This window comes from Temnothorax americanus, unplaced genomic scaffold, assembly GCF_048541705.1.
Source record: "Temnothorax americanus isolate GAGA-0224 unplaced genomic scaffold, ASM4854170v1 Scaffold47, whole genome shotgun sequence".
Taxonomy (NCBI): domain Eukaryota; kingdom Metazoa; phylum Arthropoda; class Insecta; order Hymenoptera; family Formicidae; genus Temnothorax; species Temnothorax americanus.
In genome coordinates, this window is record NW_027509624.1 from 306,762 (window position 1) to 329,269 (window position 22,508).

The 22,508-nt window shown below is 37.9% G+C and overlaps 1 protein-coding gene and 2 long non-coding RNA genes across 4 annotated transcripts in view; 1 reads left to right on the top strand and 2 right to left on the bottom strand.

The window, feature by feature from the left end:
• The window catches only part of LOC143903426 (uncharacterized), a 157,286-nt gene extending 144,578 nt beyond the window's left edge, over positions 1-12,708 (top strand). Inside the window, exon 3 of the long non-coding RNA XR_013258715.1 lies at positions 10,879-12,708. This is a non-coding gene — a long non-coding RNA (uncharacterized LOC143903426). The remainder of the gene's footprint in view (positions 1-10,878) is intronic.
• Positions 1-22,508, bottom strand: part of Ror (tyrosine-protein kinase transmembrane receptor Ror) — a 254,960-nt gene that overhangs the window by 151,790 nt on the left and 80,662 nt on the right. The gene's annotated exons all lie outside the window — the stretch shown is intronic.
• Positions 1-22,508, bottom strand: part of LOC143903425 (uncharacterized) — a 38,815-nt gene that overhangs the window by 14,483 nt on the left and 1,824 nt on the right. Inside the window, exon 3 of the long non-coding RNA XR_013258714.1 lies at positions 19,660-19,734. This is a non-coding gene — a long non-coding RNA (uncharacterized LOC143903425). The remainder of the gene's footprint in view (positions 1-19,659; positions 19,735-22,508) is intronic.

Below are 22,508 nucleotides of genomic sequence, written 5' to 3' on the forward strand. Positions count from 1 at the left end.
TTGGTATATACATGCAACGTTTTTCCCCGGAGAGATTCTCTATCATTTACATAGCATTCGAAGCTTCGTCGATGATCTCGAGAGAATTCTATATATACCATATCGCACATCCTCGCGAGTCTGTCGATTCGCGATGCGATTTATATGCATAGAGATCGACGCGGGATTTTTCGTTACGAATGTTAGACCGAAAACCTCGCGTGGAAGAGAACCGCGTATTTTTCGCTAGTTACTCGTTACCCCCGTATGGCCCGCGAAATCAGCGGTAGTCGAACGATCGTCCATCATCGACGGTTTGTATCGATGCAGACGTAAAAGGAAAAGAAACGCGCATGGCATATGCCCGCGCTGCACATCCACATTCTATATGCACGCGGAATAGAAACGCTCCGTTTCGCAAAGAGAAGCGTGCAAAAAACCGATGTTGCCTCGCCGCGAAATACCCGGGGGATTCGTTTCTTGCGCATTTCCGTTTCCATGTATTCCACGATGGTACGGCGGGGCGCGTCATAGTCATATAACCACCAGCGCACCAAGATGGAAATTATTAGGATGCGCGTCGAAAACATCGTCGCGCTATGCAACCGGAGCGAACGAGGGATCTTTGTCCAGCCATCGTTTCCAGCGTAATTACGATCGTAAAAATACAAACCGGAGACGGAGCACAATGCAATAGTTGGATGTTGTTGCCTAGAGGCATATATGTCTTTTTAATACGGCTCGTATTTTTTTCAGGTTCACTTCTGCACTTCTGCGTCGCGTATCACAGATTAAAAGTCTTAGAAACGGTAAAAAAAATTGCACATCGTAGGCGAAAATCTATCTAAAAGTATCTTGGAGCAGTATTATTATTTCACAACCGCACCCATTCCTAAGAGTAATGTAAACGTGGCTTTGTTATCGTTATCTAAATAAACTGCCTTTATATATGTGTATGAGTTTTTCATAAAAAACAAATTTTAAGAAAAATAAGATATATTATGAAGCAAACTATTGAACGCTTCTTTTAGCTCTTTTGATAAATGCAATATGCAATGTATTTTCTTTCGAGCATGAAATAAAAAAATAATATATTCTGTTAATAACTGAAATTACCGATTTTATAATATAAAACAAGTAAAAAGGGTGCAAATTACAAACTTGCACATTGCTTCCTCATTATTACAGGAAGTTTTTATTTTATTTAATGTATAATTATTAATATTTATTTTTTTGGCTTCCTCATATAAGAAGCCAAATTTTTCAGTTTTTTCCACCCCTATTTCATATATAAAAAATTTGGTTGATTAGACTAAACTTTATCAGGGTTCTATGTATGTACGAAATGTCTGTAACTCCAAAACTAATTAACCAAATCTTAATTAATTATATATGAAATAGGGGTAGAAAAAACTGAAAAATTTAATAGAATTAGATATAGATCGCTATATCAAATATTGAGAAAGCTATAGGATAAAACACGCTTTTCTTATATACATAAAAAAAAATTCGAATAAAATCTATACCAGTCAACCGATTTTAATAAAATTTGAGGAGAACATACTTTCTATGATACTCTATCGATTAAAAAAAAATGCATCCCGATATCTAAAAAATTGTAGAAGTAGATGCGTGTACAAAAAATCCGTACACACACACATACATACATACTTCCGGACATTTTTTACTAATACGATTTCTCGACATTTTGAAACATTCTAAACCTATTTCCATCAAAATCTCGAAAAAAAATTTTTTCACCATCACAAAGCTTCCTCTATATGAGGAAGCAAAAATGGAAATAATACTGCAGAATTAATTTTTCATCACAATGCATAAATTATTTTTATAACAAAGTGATATGATATTTCTATATTATAATAGGATGATAGTTGACGAATTTTTGTTGACGACAATTCAATCATTGAACGTACTCGAAACTGCACTATTGTACAGCGCAAAGTATATCAAAAGTTTCGAAAGTTCAACTTCCTTATACTCGCAGGAGACTTTCCATTTACCTTCACGTTTTCACCAAACGGTGTGCCGACCGACTATCCGATCTCGATAACGAGCACAATTGAAGCTTACACCATTGCGATGCACTGTTCCGACCCCGTGTCTAACATGGTTCGCAGAATACAGCGTTGAAACTCGGCCTATCATTGCAGATCTCGGATTCTTGTCTGTTTCCGATCGAAAAACGACATTGAATAACCACCTAGACATTCATACTCAATATGCTCTTGCAGTCTAGTCACATTGTTCGAAGTACGAATCTCCATGACAATGGAATTTAATCCTTTAATTCTTTTAAAAATTTAAATCGTTGATGCAAGATAAAAATACTTTTTAAAATCAATTACGTGAAATTTCAAAGATACATAAAAATGTATTTTTGAAATATACATAAAAAATATACGCTAAAAATATACGCTATAGATAAAGGCGTGTAACTATTTATCGCAATAAAAATTATAATCTTTGATGATATTTTCCGGCATAAATAAGTGATCGACATTTTGACACTATATTTTTCGCATCAAATAAATTACAAGGAGTACAGAATATCTTGCCCATATAATAATATACGATTATCATGTCAGCGCATTTTTTAACTCTGCAATTACGATCGGCCGTTTGAACAAAAAGCGTGCATCATAAACCGTATAATTTTGCAAGAATAATTATCACCTTTTCTTCCTCGTAACTCTGTCATCGTATTATTACGAAGCGGACAACGTCGCGAGGGAGGCGAAGTGCTCCGGTTAGCGTGATTTATGCGCTCTTCCTAATCACCGGTTCTCGCCGTAGGCTATTTTTTAGCGCCGTTAGAATGCGCGTCAACGATAACTTTGTGACCGCGCAGCCACCGTGCAGCATCCAGTAGCCTTAGATGCTCGCGCATAGTACAGTAACTTGAATCTTATCGGCGCGCTGTCATATGCGCGAAACTGGTTTTTCGGGCTATAATATCAGCCGGCGGATTTACGAACAAAGTCTCGTGAATGCTTAACCCCTTTACACCTGGTGCGACTGTTAAGAGGAACATGTTTTCTTTCTCTCTGCACATTTAATTCTAGAAGCACTCGTGAAGAATGTTAACTGAGAAATCGTCCTTCTCTCTGCCGAAATATAATACAGATGTACAGCGGAAAGTAATAATTTTGTTACTGATTACATTGATCATTTAATTTGTGTTGAACGTAATTCTTATCCAATATTTTTCTGGCGCATCCGTTTGATTAACGATACAAAACTATTAGTGTGAATTCTTTTGTAATATCCTAGAACTATTCACAAAAACTTCTGATTTATCTCTCAATCGAAAAAGACTCACAGTTAAATCGCGTCAACTGCATGCGATGATGAATCGCTAGATCGCGTGCGTGCGTTTGCCCGCAACTGGGATATATGCTGCGACGAGATGATTCACAGCGCAGTTTCTCTATTTCTCTCGCATTTTCTGAAATGTTTTCGCTCACGTCGAGAATAGATTTGAGCGGCTCGCGAGAGCACGCATAGCTCACCCGGCGGTTAAATTAAATAGGAGAAATTAAAGTAACGTCCGCGAATGACGGGTTGTCATTACGCGTAATTAGAATTTTAATTGCTACGTTACCGCTCCGTTTACGGCCGAAAACGATTACGTCCACCGCCCAATTATTCTCACCGGCATGAAGTAGCGCAGTCATAATCGAGACTCGGAGCCGATAATTATGGGCATTAAAACCATAATAGTAAACATCAAACCCTCGGAATTATGCGCTCGACCGCCCATCTTCAGATGGACCTACTCAAGCGTACTCGGCGCAGTCAAAATACAACAAGATGATGCTAGATCATTGTTTCAAAGAAGTTATTAATTATATGTTATTAATATAAATTACATTATTATATACAAATCAACTTAATGATTTAACAAAAGAAAATTGTTAAAACATTATTTCATTTGCCATCTCCTCGAAACATGTAGGTACTCCTTTTAAAAATGTTGTCAATAATTTCAATAAACGAATTAGATTGTTTTCTCAGGTTTTTTACTTTACTATTTCCGGGAAAAAAAACAAACAATGTTTCTTAATGAAGATTCACAACCGTATTCTAATAATCTTTAACGATGACAACTTTGGCTTTGCAATCAATGCACCTGGCATATAAATAAACGAGTATCCAGAAAACACGCGTGATTGCCCGCGTACGACTGATGCGCAATTAGCGTAACAAACGAGTTCCGTAATGACCCTCAATAAAACGATTATTAACGGATCGTCTATGCACTAGCGCGGACATGTTCGCGGGTCTATTAACGCGCCGATGGTTATTGTATTACCCGTCTCATTTTTCCGATGACTCGTATGTTATTACCGCGCGCCGTCTTAATTGTTCGTCGCTCGCTCGTTCGCTCGCCTGGCAAACGCGAATGCGAACGTGAGGATATCTTCATTATCGCGGGAAGAAAAAGAGGAAGGGTCCCCGGGGTAAGTACTTAAAGCAGAGACGCTCGTCGGCTCGCAATTAACGACCGCTAATGAGACGTATGCAAATATCGGCCGGCCGTTAAAGGTGTGCTCCGCGCTTTTTCGAGGTAACGCACCTCGGTATTCATATCACGCCGTGCATATACGTATGCGAGATAACTTTTAAATGTTCCGCGCGAGATACGGCGGCCTCTCGACGTCCGGTATCATCGACAGCATAACGTCCAAAAACGAATGGAATTTACGAAGCGTGTCAACTGACTGTCTGATGTCGTGTCGCCGGATAAAAATGCCACTTGATGTCTTTTTCCAGACGCGTTACTTCGCCGTTATAGTCGGTCGGCCTTTAAAGATATTTTTAGAAATAAGATATAGTGAAAATATAAATAGAATTAAAAATAGAATTTATAGATTAAATCTGATCTCGGCACATATATATATTCTATTAAAGTATTACTGTATAAAGTGTTAAATCTCATATCGAGATAAAAAATATACTATAAATAAAGAGAGAAATAGCAAAAAATATTAAAATTAAATTCATAATTCCGTTATTTTACATTTCGTTCATTATAAGAAGCAACAAACTAAGAGATATGTATAGCAATAAAATAAAGCAACAATCTGACATGCTAGTACCAGTTGTTATTTATCGTCGCCATTATTATCTCCCATGGATACGGCATGACAATAAGTATCGCCGTCCTGCAAAGACGCATTTTACAACGCCGTCGGACCGAGGCACATTTACTGGCTGACACGTCTTAATAAACAATCCGGTAGCGGAGAAATAATAAATCGATAGATACAGGCTTTCCTATCAATGCGCAAGCGTCTCGCCGAGAGGGTGTCCGTCTCGCAAAATCAGCGCTGGAAAGGTGCTTTATTAGAACGGAACGATATATCGGCGCGCCGCGGCGCGCGGTAGAAACGAAATGGTACTGGCCACCGGGTATAATTCATACTCAAATTGACTGTATGCGCCGTGTGGGCCTTAGGTAACTCCGAACATGGCATCATGCACCAGCGTTCGTTCCGCCCTGTTTCGTGCGCGAACTATAATTTATGGGAGGAGCACCGAGCACATACAGGCCGCGCGCGATTGACCCGTACGGGGTTCAACGATTACGCCCGCGGACATAACTTCGGTACGGATGTGCTGCACGGAGGAGAAAATTCGCATTGTGCAGCGCGGGGATCGCGCGAGCTCAAACGTCAATCCTCGTTACTTCCTACGATGTTTTCCTACAACTCTGGTGGCCAATCAATTTCTTTCCCATATAGGATAATTCACAAAGATCTGTACAGGTATCTATATAATTTATTATAGACATCTACATATATTTTTCTAAGTAGTTAAAACGATAATGTATTTTGCAAATGTATTTCTTATGTGACAATTGAACATAATATAAAATCTTTCGATCAATGTACTTATTTTAAAGGCCGTAAAATAAATGTTCTATAAAAATGTATTTTAAAGAAAGAAAATTATATGGAAGTAAGCAGCGTAGTTTAAAACGGATTAAGTAAACTGATAACGTGTTTAGAAAATTTAAATTTTTACTAAAATGTTGACTGAGAAAACAGCGTGTCAAAATTCTACGAAGAGTATACACTGTACTTTACGATACACCTTTACGCGTTATGCGAGCTATTCGTGTACGATAACCAACTTAACTTAATGACTTATTGTTAGTCCTAAGATTAGAGTTGGTGAGGGCATATTTTGGTGAAAGTTCGTTTTAATCGAACGTCATAGTTAGTCATTACTCATTAAATATATTAAAATAAATGGAGGCAATTGTGCTCATATATATTACAATTTTATAGGTTTTAGGGTTCCGAAGAAATATTGACTTATGTTGTTAATATTCAACGTTAACGTATTCAATGAATATCTCAATTGGCTGAATTTTCATCAAAGAATACAATTCTTAAATGTAATGTAATACATTAATGATATAAACGGATTAATTATTAATTGTCGTTATTATCATTGATTCCTACGTTTTACACTGTAGTGCGCAATTTTCATTAAACGTTTTATCACACGTAGAGTGAGATAAAAACTTGTGAACAAGTCTAAAATTGTCTACAGGATCAGAAAATTATAGACGCATTCTACGAGATTATATTGATTCTAGAATGCATTTGGGAATGGGAAGAGAGTTCAAGTTCGGCCGGCTCGACGCGAAACAATTTTCAAGCGAATTTTATCGCGGCGACGAGCGATGCGCGTTCGGGCTCGATTTCGTTAAATGCAACGGAGCGAGGTATAGAAACGAGGGAAAAAGCCGGCGGAAAAAAAAGGAATTGGGACTGCGAACGGAATGGACTTCGTACTCGGCCGAATGGAAATTCACTTTGCGCTCTTTGCTCGGGATATCGACACACGGCGGTCGTTACTTAAAGACACCGTCCCGGAATTTCGCTCTGGGAGAAATAGGAAGGAGGAAAGGAAATTAGATAGTTCTGCGGAATCCCATTACAACAGTGGCGTTAGGAGACGCGCGATTGTCCGATACAAAATAGTGTTCGAGGTCGTATAGATAGCGCGTGGGAGCAGCTGCGAGACGCAAGATGTGTGTGTCGCTTCCGATATTGCGGTGTAAATTCGGCTGCCGATCTCGCTCGCGCGCGCGATATTGGCTTTTGCATCGGTTGCAGCAATCCGTTATGTTTATAACACGGCGTTTATTTTTGATGCGATCAATGGGAGTAATTGCGAGAATGAGGCGGTGAGGTAATATCCTCCGACGATAAAATTAGTTTTCAATCGCAGAATTATGGACCGCAATAACCGCGTTAATGAAACAAAAACTGCATCATAACATAATTAAAAAATAATTATTATTGATTACGCTAGAGAATTATTATCGACTCATGTTATTTTTGTACGTATGGAGTGTGTATATTGTATATAAATATGTAAAATAAAATCTTTTCAATGTATTATATAATATATACATGTATATGTGTATGTATTCAAATAAAACATAATTATAATTACTCAAATAATGCTCAAGGATGAATATTTTTTATCAAATTTTAATCGCTAACTAATTCATTCACATTCTACAAAAATTCTGCAAATATAGTAAATACTAAGTTTTATAAAATAAGATGAGATAGTAATCAAGTGCGCGTCCAAGAGGGATATTAACACGGTTATTTTCGTATCTGAGGGAGAGCGAGCGGAAGATTCGTGCGAGTCGCGGAATCCAAAGATTTGAGATCTCTTTTTACACTTTTACAGACGGAGCGTGTCGAGCTCGTTGCGCAGCTCCGGAAGATTAATCGTTTTGATTCGGCGACACGGAATTGAATTACGAGCTGTGCGCACGAAGGCACGGAAAGGTCGGCTCGCGTTACACGATAGATTCCTTGCGGGTGTGGCGGTCGCGCCAACTTGTAAAATTCGGAACATTTATTGCAGCCGTTTTGCGGCCCGCATTCGAAATTCTGGACAATTCAATGGCGAAGAATTTCCATCTGTTCACGAAACTGCACTCGCTATACATTTTATAAGATGATCTCGTGTCAGTATTTACGAGTAAGATGCCAGAATTCTTAAATATCTTCATGGTACCAGCGAGATCAAAAGTGATGAGTAAAATTTTGTATATATATAGTATATATACATAGTATATGCATATTAGTTTTGTTAGTTTTACAATTTATGATGTGTTGTAAACTGCAAAATTGATAATATTCTACTTGCGATAATAAGATAAAGTATAATTTATAAAAATCGGATTAATAAATAAGAAGTTTTTTTGTAAAACATGTAAAAAAAAGATAAAATAAATTGTAGTCAAACCTTCCTCCTTAGATCAAGTTCCTAAGAATATGTAAATCGTGAGAAGAAATGGCATAAAAAAAATAGATGATGCTTACACTATATATACAACAACATGGACGCTTAATCACGAGATCTCAAGATGCAAGCCATCGATAGTACGGGGAGGTCCACCACGAGTGCGTGATCCTCCGCCAACTAATTGGAGTGTTTTAGTTAACAAGTCGAGTCGTATTACGGTAGCGCGATATCTTCCCGTCGAGACCGTCGAGGATCTAGTGAAGTTAAATTGGCGAATCGATGGCTAACGAGCGACAAAACCTCGATGTTTTTGTAAATTTAGTAACGTCAAGGTGAAACTCGCATACTTAAGATCGGACGATAAATTCGCGTAGCGAGATGTTATTTATAATGATCGATCTTATCGTAGCAAAGATTGGACGATACATTTGCACGACAAAAATATCATTTACAGTAATCGAATTCGTTGTATTTAGGATTGGACGATCAAGTCACATAATGACATGAGTCGTCTATATAATGATCCAATTTGTCATTCATTTTTGAACAGTATAAACTGAATGTTGCACATTCGACCTATTATAAGTGAAATTTTGCTGCAACTCCCGCATTTAATAAAATAAAGGGCAATTTATGTGAATGTATGGAAAATAACGTGACTGAGAAAAACTTTGACAAATAAATAAGCCCTCGACGGATAGCGAAGTTGATTTCTGCAGTTATATAACATTCCGAGCCTAGTTTAATTGCATCTTTACGCTACCATGAACCAGATGTATAAAAAGAAAAATAATTTTAACAGAATTCCTCGGTTGAAACTGCGCACATTCTTGCGTAAGAAACTTCCAAGTTTGCTCCAAGTTTTCGCGCGAAATTCTTATATACCTTTTTTTAAACGGAAAACAAGGCGAACTAAAATTCAACTTCAGATAAAAGTCGATGATGTGAAAGGTTTCAATTAATCAATCCGTTAAGATATATCAATTGAGCGAAATCTGCTCTCGTGGAAACACTTTCTTATAAACTTTCAAAAGCAATAAGTGTAATAAAGCTGAAATGTTATCTCATACTCGCGAATAAAAATTTTTACTATCGGAGAATAAATGCACAAATGGGGAAAGAAGTAGAATAATTAGGTATACCAAAAGGAAATAAAGAACTCTAATTAAAGTCAGATATACTAAAAGGAGAGAAAATAAAGAACTCTAACTAAAGTTAGGCAATTAAAGAAAAATTTTAAATTTTTAAAATTTTAAATAAAAATTATATTTAGTACAAAATTCTCTGTTTAAATTTAAATACAACAAGATTCCTTTAAATAAACGAAGTAATTAAATTCTTGAAAAAAGTTCCTCTATCTCGTACGATTAGAGATTACTTATAATCGTCTATTTTCTCGGAGAATCTATAAGGAATGGCGGGTGAAAAGTTCACGGCAATTCTGTGATAAACGTTGATGGACATTTCGTTGGACAAAAGCTCGGAAAGCACATTTTAAATTGCGCTCTCTGAAAGCGCGAGCGTCGTGAGAATCGCGAGGTCATAACGTCGCGCGTCGTCGCGTCGGTGCGCGCAGAAGCGTAACAATGGCACAAGTTAATTCTCTATCGTTGGCACGAAGCAAAGATCAACCGGGCGCGCAGGATCCAGACGATCGTTATACGTAGATCCTTGGAAGAACGATCCTGGGTTATCCTCGCGCGGCCGTACGAGAAAATGATCGTTTAGATAACGATCGAGAGGTCGGGGATTGCGCTCTTGGATGAGAGCGACACGGGGGAGGATCAACCCCCGACAAAAACGCCCGACAACGAGGGAGACAGAGTGGCATGACGTTAACGTAACTCGGTAGATAAAGCCTCGAAATGGTCGCCGCGAGATTTCTTTCGCTGGCTTCGCCCAGAAACGAGCGGCGCGCACGCGAGAGGAACTACGCGAATCCATAAAAACAGATCACTTCGGGCAGTGAGGAATTGCAACCCTTTCCCTGGCAGTTATACGCAGTGATCCATCATCGTTTGAAAATATTTAACGACAGGTTTTTCTTGAAAAATTTGACATCGGTTTTTTCTTAGCGAGATTTGAATAAGAGAAACGACGCTTATAGTTGCATGCGCATTTTATCTGTTATTTATAAGAAAATATAAAATTCTTTTCTTCGTCAGTGAAAATTAACAAGAGTGATTATTTGACCAAACTGACGTTTAATATCGTAATTTTATATTAATTCATTCGACGTTTTGACACTAGTTTTGTGTCCTTATCAAGAGATTACTAAAACAACTAGTGTCGAAACGTCGAATGAATTAATGTAACACTACGATATTAAACGTCAGTTTGGTCAAATACTCACTCTTATTTATAAGAAACTTTCATGATTAAATTGCGAATTAAATCCTAAAGACTGTCTGATATTAACCCTAAGTACACGCAAAAAAGTCCCTGTCTACACCTATTCGGGTATTCCTAACTCGGCGTTTTCTTTTGCTTGTATCTCGAGTTGTAATGCATCGATTTTAATTAATTTTTTTTAAATCGATAGTTTAAATACTGGAAAAACAATAATAAAAAATTTATCGTTTCTTTCTTTTTCAGATATTGGAGGTTTAACGCGCGGAGAACAATTTTTATTCAACTGTCACAATAATCTATATACCTCGAGAAGTGTAGATACGTCGACGTTGTGCAACAAATCTTCTCAGTTTGAGAGATCACCTCACATATGAGTAACGAAAAGGTACACGCACGCGTGTAAGATACGTCCGCGAAAATTTATGGACGTAGTTATTCATACCCGTGGTTCACGCTCTATGACTAATTATTGTAAATTCATAACCGCAGACCTGTTTTTCTTGTAAATCCGTCGCAATAAATGGAATATATCTAAAGTAAAAAAAAATATCAGATTGAATGCAAGGTTGCGACAAGATTATTTAAACTATATAAGATTAACTAATTAAGATAATTATGACAAGATAGAATATTTATACAACAGAGAAAAAGATGCGTATAAAATAACGAAAAATCTAAAATAACGATAAATATCTAAATAAATTATAGTACCACGAGATACATACTATTTATAATCTACAGTGTAAAATAGCGAAAGCAGCGAATAGCAGTGAAAAGGAATTTCCGATATGAGAAACTTGACCCCTTAGATCATAATTTCTGTTTGCAGCGAGCTTTATTGCATCGCGGTAACAATAACATATCGTATCTCTCTCTCTCCTTGCGCCGGAGATACTTCGTGCCAAGGTTCCTTTCGCTTTTCCGTTCGCAGAGCCAACGAGGGAAGCAAGAGTGCAGTGAAAGGAAGGATCGGGTGAACGGAGGTGAGGGGTGGAAGTGCAACCGAAGCGATGAGGGGCGGCGTCTATCCTCGAGGGTGGCAGACGATACCACGTGCAAGCACTTCGTGCCAATACGCCGCGCGTCCAGGATTACGCTTCGCCGCCTTGGAATTGTTTAACTTTAATAAAGCTATATCCCGCCAGCACTTCCCCTCATAGCCGTGACGTTGTCTTCCACGCCGCCGCGACTAGACCGGAGGATACCGTCGAGATTGCCTAGATGGCTGTGTGCTTCTCTCGGCTTAAGCGCCTCCTCAGAGGCGAGCTCACGAGATTACGGTGGCTTCGGGATTGATAAGAAAACGAAAGAGCGCGGTAGCTCGAGCTACCGTTCATGAAATCGTTATTTATTCGTACCGGGATACGCTTAATTTTTTATTGAAATAACGATCGGGTTTTTGCGAAGAACCAAGAGTAATTTAAATTACGTAAATCTTTTAGTAATTGCCAATAGAATTTGAGATATATTAATACGATATTGACATATATATTGCTATGCAATAAGCGTGCTTCTCTCAAGCGATCGATAAAAGAAGTACCCATATATTATTCTCATAATTATTAAGTCGTGAGACGCGTCGTGATTACAACGAAATATTCATCGAGTGATAAATCCGCCGTTGAAGCAACAGGTTAACGTCGAAAGTTCCACCTCTGAGTGCATGCAGCTTGTACCTTTGACAGGATAAATGCGACGATAAATGATTGGCTCGTTACGCCGGCCGACATAATTCGTCCACGCCGGCTTTCAATAGCCGAGCGCTTCCTGAAATAATTACTCAGCGAATTACTGAGAATATTCCTTTCGATTGAAGTAACGCGTAACGTTCTTTACGCCGTAGAGATATACGGCGTGCATCAAGTTGAACGACAGATTAACTTGATATCGTCATTCCCGTCGCGCATATACGACACAGGATAGCCATCGGAAATTAGGTACGATACGCACGCGTGGGATTGGAGATAATTTGTCGCTTGATTGCCGATTCGTGATGCCCGCGGGATTTCGTCGGTGGCTTCGAAATCGACTAGCGCAGGATACTCCGCTGAATTCAATGTGATTAATAGTGATCGCGCGTATCTCTCGTTCATATCGCATATCCACTATATACGAATGCAATATTAACTCTAAGAGGAGCATATCGTGCTTTCTGTAATGCGATGAACTGAGAGTTGATCAATAAATGCCGACCAATTGCACAAAATTTACAAAATATAAAATGTTGACTTTGATTACCTTTTATCCAATTTTTACCTTTCCTTCAAAACCATAGGTATCGACTTCCGTTTTTCCTAATAACGCGATAAAGTTCGACGAGACCCGCGAGCTACGAACTCATAACGATTTAGGTTTGCGTGTCACCGGCGAGCGTTCTGCAGCGACGATCATGAAAGCTAGCAGCTAGATTCACCACCGACTCAGATTATTTTCACGGTGAGTACACAACTCTCGTTCGTAACAACAACGATCCCGCCGGCGATAACAGACGTTATCTCTATCACGTTTTCCGCTCGCAGTACGGGCAAAATTCGAGATTGCCGCGATTGCTCGGCGGCGTTTTCGGTAGAAGAGGATGGTGAACGGCACCCACCAATTCGTTTCTTCGTTCCCGGCCCCGTGGCGCGCCGGCTCTGGTAATTCGATAGTTTCGCTAGTTCCTTAATCCTACATTTTCCAAGCCATCTGCCACTCCGCTCGTTACGCAGCGAAGATCGCGCCATTGAACATCCACTCCCTTCGCTTGCCCGCCGAGTTAATTCTCGCGATCTCCCTCGGTTGCGCTCTGAGATCGAGAAACCAGTTAGCCAATGTGCTCGTGTGACGATTACACGCGCGCGTGTGCGACGACAGAGGAGTAATTGCCCTACCAGTCGGGTCGGTTGATTAAAGAAAAGAGGGTAGGCTTCTGGGCAAATGTCGTTACTACGAAAGAATTCGATGTGTCGCAGTATGGCTGTTGGGTTATTTGTATACCTATTTATAGTCGTAATGATGACCGAATTGTTATACCATATAATCGCGAATCAAAAGGGCACAATTTAAATCTATAGAAATAAATGCAAAAATTAACATATATATATATATGTTTATTGATTTATTTATATGATTATATATATATATATATATATATATATATATATATATATATAATCTGGAAGATAAATAATAAATAAGATAAATAGGTATAGCACAAACAAGTATAATTTTTTAATATAATGAAGTATTACTTTTAGTTATATAGTTTTGTTAATTAGCTTCTATTTTATGAATAATGTATCATAGGAAAATCGCATTGGAAGAAGTAAAAGTTCCAATTATTCTCTGTCTCATTTAAGTAATTATTAGGTATATTTTCTTTATATTTTTTATTATAAGTAATTTCAAATTTGTGCTTACTACCTTTTGCAAAATTTAGGATTAAGCCGCGCGCGTGTGTTGCAGAGCAGCCTCGCGAATTCCAAAGTGAGTATAAAGCAAGGAACGTAAATCACGATCTGAGCGTCTATCAAAAGCGTCGCCCAACGAAATCTTCTTAGAGCAATTTGTAGCACAAACGAGCCGCGGGCAAGAGAAGGGGGGTGGATGTTTATGAAACGCGACGAAGAGCAAAATTGCCGTAACTGCAGAGCGAAAGACAAGATAAAAAGGGAGGCAACGGGGGAACTCGGTCTATCTGTTTCGGGAGGCAATGAGACGAGTCGACGTAGGAGAGAGGATTAATGACGAAGACGCAGATGTTCGAAACGCTCTAAGCGCATTTCCTTAATAGCACTAACTGCTATATAAAGCCGCGCGTTCGGGCAGAAACCGAGGACGATAAAAAGGTAATTTGGCGCACTCTCGTGCACCAGCCACTCCTTTTAAGAAGATATTAAATAATACGTCAATACAATATATATATATATGTATAATATATATATATATATATGTATTTCCAGAGGTATGTTCCGTGACTGTTTACGTTTTTTGAAATGTCCTGGAATATAACGCATATATGTAATCAGATTCAAAAAACTGTCCCGAAAAATGCCGTAGGACATCAATTTTTTCCAGGACAGTCCTGGAAACTGCCAAATGTCCCGGAATATACCGATATCAAAAATAAAAGTCCCGGAACATACTTCCAGACCTACATATATATATATATATATATATATATATATATATATATATATATATATATATATATATATATATATATATATATATATATATATATATATATATATATATATATAAACTTTGTCCGTCTACAATATATATATGTATAATATATATATATATATACATATATATTGTAGACGGACAAAGTTTTTATCGGCTATCACACCCGACGATCATTCACGGTGATTGAATAATGAAAGAATGTATAAAAAATTTATGTGTTTTAAAATCCGTAAATACACAACAAGAATGACCATTTATATGTATATATATGAATATCGTAAATTAATAGCAAAAATTAAATTAAAAAATATTTAATCAAATATTTTTGATTATGCGCGCGAGGATAAATGTTTCTAATCGTGATATCATTGGCATCCTATAAATCTTAATTAATTAATCACGTGCAGTAAACAATTAATTTTCTATTTATCTTATTTTATCGGCATTTTAATCCTAAATATCAACAAATAGAATTAAAAGTAAAACGCGAACTCAGCGAAACCAATGGAAATATGTATATATAATGATGATTGAATCGACATGTGAAAACATTTAACGGGAGCTGCAGATCCCCAGGTGTAAACGAACGAATGGGGTGGCGCGCCGATGTGGCAAACGCGATTCTTCATCGGCGCATCCGAATTTCAGAGCAGGGAAGGAGGTGTGAGGACAATAATTTTGCATGGTCGATTTACGGCCAAACTCAGCTGCCTCCATACGCGTCGGCTATATCCTCGAAATATATATCTCGCGCCCGTAAAAGAGGGATAGAAAGGTGGGTGGAGATACGGCGGCCTCGAGGCCGCCCACGTCGCTTTCAGAGTTCTTGAACTCCGGTTGACAAGGGCCAACAGGATTTAGGATCAGCGAAGGTATAGCAAAAGCCGGAGCTGAGCTCTCTTTGCCACGTGTAATCTGACCCGGCGCATCGAGTCACGCGATGTAATCGTCCGTTTCGCCATTCTCGGAGTTTTATAAAGATCCGAATGTGGTGCAAGCTCCTATCAGATTAGCGAACATGCGTCGAAAGTAATGTAAAATTACGAATATATAGGCAACGCACGAACGTACGCGCATGCATGCACGTAACATTGATTAATATTGATATAATAATTGATTAATTTGGGAAAACAATCTGCGGAAAAAAGTAATCATATCAAATTCCCTCTCCTGTAGTTTATGTAAGTCTAGTGACAAATAATAAAATTAATTAATGAATTTTGATTGATCACCATACAAACAAAAATGTATGCAAGTGAAACTTCGTAGACAGGAAAAGAAAGAACGAGAAAGTGCGAGATAACATAAGTTATCCAATAATCCATCTTCTTCGCCTAATAAATTGGCGGAAATAGCATTTCCATGCGTAAGTAAATATCGAAAACTTTCCTCATTCTTTCGATCACATAATTTCACTTTAATTATGCGACATTATGATTTTGCGCGAGACAAACTGCGACGGCGTGTAATTTAATGGATGATGGATGGATCAGCGCGACCTCAACGAAAACAAGTTTTATTAACGAAGATGCTTCCTTCATGACGCCACAATCGTGTCAACGGCTGCTGGGTAAAGTTTCACAATTTCCTCGAGAAATCAATCATTACTTTCCACAGCAATAGTAAACGCGATGTTTTACAACATATCATTGTATAACTAGCAGTATCAGTTTATAAAATCGCAAGAATAAATGTTTATAATATGAGAAATTATTGTAAAGTAATTTTGTCAAATAGAAATTCCAAGATACAATGTGTATTAAATATTAATATCAGATTATTCTCTTAACGTTACTTTAAAAGTTTGAAAAAACCAGGGTGTAAAAAATTAAGTGTATAAATTGTCGCTTTAAATAAAGTAATCGTTATTTCATATTTCAGATTAAATAATTTCTTGTTAAGACCGAGGTTAAGACAAAAAAATGTTAATCCTATTACTTTGTTATAAGATTTTAGATTTTTCCTTTTTGTATAATACAACCATACAGGAATATGCTATAATAAAGAGGAATATATAATTTTACGAGCATGTACTTAAAAGTAGGTATATCTATCACTATTTCGCCTTCATTTTACCTCACGTTTAGTCTGATGATGTGATATGAAACTGAAACGCGAAACAAGCTTCCGCAATGAAACCTGACGTTTCGCGCTGTCTGGCGCCGAACTAGCCTATTTTACAGACGATAAATGGCCAAAGTGAAATGTATAGGGTCGTTTAAAATCTTATACGGTATAAACGCATCCTGCTGACGTGCATCCGTTAACGCGATTTAACGAGCTTTGAAATACGATCAACCAGCGAGAGTCCGCGACCCTCTGCGTATATCGACTCAGAACGATAAAAAAAGAGCACCTACGTAAAAATGCCTGTGCCTTCATAAATAAATGGCGGATACATCCGGCGAACGTGGCGAGCGAATCGACAAAGCTAAAAGACGAGATATGAATTTCGATCAATCATTTCAATGGAAAAAGGGAAACTCCGCTTCGGTGCGATCACTGCGATCTGATACAAATTTACGACTATCGTTATTTGCGCTTGCGAGGTAGGTATTGTTACGACGAGCTAATGGCACATCGGATCATTATAGAATGTTTAAATCATTTCCTCGCAAATAAAAAATTCTTGTCATACAAACTTTTATGAATAAATTTTAGATATAATTATGAGTTATCAGTCACAAATTATCCAAGATTTATGAAAACTAAAAATAAAAATTTATACACTAACTAAACACAAGAAGATTTAAAAAATCATAATGTGTTCTTTTCAATATTAAATAAAATCTCGCGCGTGTGCATATATATATAAATAATGTGGATTATTTATATTATTACAATATTAATAGTCGAATAATTGCGAAATCACGACCTCTCTTCCGTTAAAAATGTTAAAACAATTTATTTTATCGTGCCTACAGCAGACAGTATATTGTTTCCGCCGAATAAGAATTAGCTGGCAATTAAATTGCGGTTTAATATCACCCGTGCGCGACGTTATATCCTATTGCCCGAGGTTATGGGGAGAGGGTATCAACTAAAACAAAAAAAAATTACCGGGAATGGCGCGTATTACCTCAAAGTTTAATTAACTCGATGAATCTGCCCGATGTATATTAGGCGAACACAGCTGTGTTTCTATATGTGCACGACGGACGCATATTGCGCAAAAGCCATAGCGCGAGTAATTCTCTCACAACTATACTCTCGCTGACCATGCAATTTATTTTCCATACAGTTTTCATGGGCTCTTAACGAGCCCCGTCGCTTTCCCTCCCTCCTATACCCGCCCATTTTTTCTCCCTTTCGCTCTCTCTCTCTTTCCTTCGTTTTTTTTTTGTAGTTCTGCGTGTGTATACGTGTGCGTGTATGGTGTGCTGATTTTCGCGTATTGTGCATAGTGACGCGCCGCAGCGAGGAGCAGGCGATACGGGCCCGACAAAGGGAAATGCAATTTACTTTGAAAGCGTTGCTTGCGTACTTGCGTCTGCGTAAATTAGATCCGCACGCATAGTTCGTTTCTATATACGTGGCCTATAGTTGTAACCTGGTTGCGCTTTCTCTCCTCCTCCCTCTCCCTCCCACTTTTCTGTTTGCCGTGTCATACATTACCCGCTCGTTCCAGGATAATTTCGAGTTTGACTTTAAAATTGTTGAGTTTGTACGCGATATATGAAATTTATAATTAACTCCGCGTCGCGCCCCCGAGCGAGAAAAGTTATGCCTATTATTCTGGAGTACGATACCCTACGACAAATTTATTAACTGTTCATATAAAAGTACATGAGCTTATTAGAATTCACCATTTTAATATTCACATATAGCTCTGAATAGAAAAAAAAAATTTTTTTAAATTTATATTGTAGAATATATCGACATATTTTCAATTTAAAGACTGGATATCATTTCGACGAGAATATAATTAAGTTTACCGAACATTTCTTCTATAGAATTCATGCCTATGGATTGGAATTACGTCATGAATTCAGAGAAATGTCATTTTAAATTTTGCGAGAGAGACAGGGCGACGTTCGCGAAACGTCGATCGAGAAACAGTGTCGGAAGATATGTCGATAGGACATCACTACTGTCGGGGTTCGCAAAGGTTCTCGATAGAGAGGATTCGAGCTACTTGGTCGTCGATTTACGGCTTCTTTGATCCTCTCGAAATCCCCGGGGCATTTACGGAGTTAAGAAAGGTTCGAAGCGTGGTAAAGCCATATGTACATACACGAGAGAGCGACTGATATCGTAAAACTCGAAAGTAGATAAACCACGAAAATTTACGGGATCTATATTCATCAACAATACTAGCTTTGTACTGTACAAATTATTTATAAAACGTATATATCTTCATCTAGATATTATGTTTTAAATATCATGTAAGATTCTCTTAGAGTTATATATAGCAATATAATATCTAATCGTACAAGATGCAAAGATCAAGCGTCAATATATCGAAGCGTGTTAATAATGCGATAATTATATGAGAAGCTTATTATTTTTTTGTGTATCAAAAGAGTCCAAACTTTACTTTTATATATTATACATGTAATGCAAATACTGAAGTAAATAATGATGTACTTCGCTCATTAATATAATTATTACATTACACATACGAAGGATATAATAATATTTTTTGACCTATCAAGACCCACAGAATTAAGCTTCTCATGTAATTTGTGAATAAAAATTTGCCAAATGCGCTACAAAAAATATAGTAACGATGTACTTCGGGTGTAGCGCAAATGGCGGAACTGACAAAACGGCGGCAGAAGAATCGAGTGCGATGAAGGAAAATGCAATTTCGTCGACCCCAAACACCGACACACACAAAAGTACCATACTTACACGTCGCGGAATACGCGTTGGTGGTCTCGGGATACTTCCGGCGCACGTAGAGCCGCACAATTCAAGAATACCAACCTGCGGACAAACAAACGGGTTAATTAAAAGCTCGGCTCCGCGAGGTACGAGGAGAGGAAACGGCACAAGGGGATGGAGCGAGGGGTGGGGCACAATGTACGGCCGGAACGAGGACGGGAAGGACTAGCCGGGATGGGGCCTGCTATTTAGGCGCGCGCGTGGCACGCGCACAAATATACGCGATGCAGGCAGAAATATATGCCGCACGTATGCATATGCATTTTCCACGCTGACGTCGAATATGAAATTTTTCGCATCCCCGACCGTCCCCTCTTCCCGCTAATCGTTTTCTCCGCCCTCGCAAAAATTATGCGTTATTGTTGGCGGACCTCCACGATCGCGCAAACAGAGGAGAAATCGTCGGCAAGAACGCTCAATGAGGGCCCTTTGTTTCGTATGCGCACGCGTTGAAATTTAATTAACGATGCAAAAATATGCTTGTATGAGTATGCACGAGCGTACGGGCATGACTCATTGTTGTGTTTGTGGAAAATATTGTTTCCCCGAGATATAACGTGAATAGAGATATAATGTGAAAATATGTAATATAGAATATAGAGATATATAATAGAAAAAATAGAATGTGCCGGCGAATGATGTACAATAAAGAAGAAAGCAAAAATTATTATAACTACACAAAATAGATTTAATTTTGTAAGTATGATGCTCGAAGTATCTACAAATAATATAATTCGTAAAGTTTTATAAGACGACGATAATACAGTTTACGATTAACCTGAGACGATGTGTGCCTCGCGCTTGAAATGGCAAATGCGATCGTTGCACCGCCATATCGAGCGCGTCATACGCTCTTAAGTAACAAAACTTCGCAAAAATAAAATTAAACGTAAGTGGCCATTGCGAAAATAATCCACCGCTTCGTGTAACCAATTTGTTCGTCCACGGTACCCCCCAGTGAACGGGACGATGGTCGTAAAAGCAAAGGGGGAAAAGCCGCTTTTACGCGGAGACCACATTGACGGCAACGACTTTAACGACATCCAATGTCCGACGAATAACCGGCTGGGCTATCGCGGACTTTCCTTCCTCTTTTGCCGCAGGAACACCCGGATAGGTCTCGCATGTCGTCTCGTATACGTGCACGCGATAAATCGTCGGCTCGTAAAGCAACGTTTCTCTATTCGGTCAGGGAGAGTCACGAGGAAATTAAATGCTCCTCGAAAGGGCTCATCAAAATCGTGTTTCGACGCACGACGAAATTAACTCACTATAAAGTACAGACGTATCTCGGGTTAACGCATCAGACTAAATGACGAGACCCTTGACCATTTCCTGACAATCTCGATTAGAATCGCACATTTACGAGCACAAAATGTCCAGTTTTGTAAAATAAATAGATGCGAAGTAGGTAGGTTTTTAAGTCTTAACACTGTTGAGTATTTTGCATGAAATTGATAGAATAGAAAGAATAACAAAATAATCGTTATACCATTAATACTTAACGGTTTGCAACAATTATTATAAATACATTCAGAAATGTATCAATATTAAATATTTCATTTTTATTTTAAATTAACAATTTTCTCTAATGTATAATCAATTTTATTTATTTGTGATCTTTCATGAAAGTGTTAGAAATATAATTTTATAGATTATTTATTCATGGAATTTTTAATTTACCCGCATCCATAGTGCTATATGAAAAATTAAAGAAATATTTCATTATTTAATGAAAATTATTAATAAAAATTCAAGTTTGTATTCTGCTCAGCTATAAAGCCGGTTGCGTACGCGAGTTGATTAAGCTGCGCTAAGGTTGCTTTCTTGATTCTAGGCAAGGTTAGCGGAACTTCGGGGTACCGCTGAAGTTCGCGACCCTATGGAAATACGCATAAGTTACAACCCGCGAGTACTCCCGACGCCGCGACGGTAGTAACATCGGCAAACTCCATGCCCGATGAGCGGAGTAAACTTCTCTGATTTCCCCGCTTGTGAAGTAATTATCATCCGCGCGCGCGCGCGCTTATCGCGACGTTGTACATCGTTGGCGGGTACTTGAACGTGTAATAATGGAAATTTCATCGGCCACCGCGTTGCGGAAGACCGGCGCACTCGATCAAACTAACTTTGTTGCACGTCACGATGAGAGCCGCGGTCTCTAGGTTTTCAACGTGATTTTTCTCCTCTTTTTTTTTCATCGCGAAAATCTTTGCCAATCGCGCGGAAATGCCTGGAATTTTTGCCACGAGTCATTCCGTTTGGCGCGCGCTCAAATGGCAGGAAGATCAATGCGCTTGAAAATAAGACGAAATTAGATATGTTTATTTCTTAAAACGATATTGGTTGCAATTTAGAAAATACGACCGTACATGTATTTAATTTTACCGTTTATGAATATATTTAAATTTGCTCAAAATTATAGGTAATCATATCTCTTTTACATAATCCTCCATCTTATTTTTTATAATTAAATCTACTAGTAATAAATTTAATTTATTACTTACTGTTTTTAATAATATATCACGATAAATAACATAGAATGAAAAATTTGTACCGCGTAAGAATGCTTATCGTAATTAATTTTAAAAAGACAATTAATGATATATACATAGGAAATTATTAATACTAAAAAAATATATCTTAAATTTAAAATAATTGCACTTTTTTTAACTTAACTCAAAATTTTCTCAAGAAAAGGACAAACGTATGAAAAGCGATATTTTCATCTCGCATAGAATTATATTAACTATCATAATTATATGCAATAACTATTACGTTTATAAAATGTGTTTCATTGTCATAAATTTTAAGTG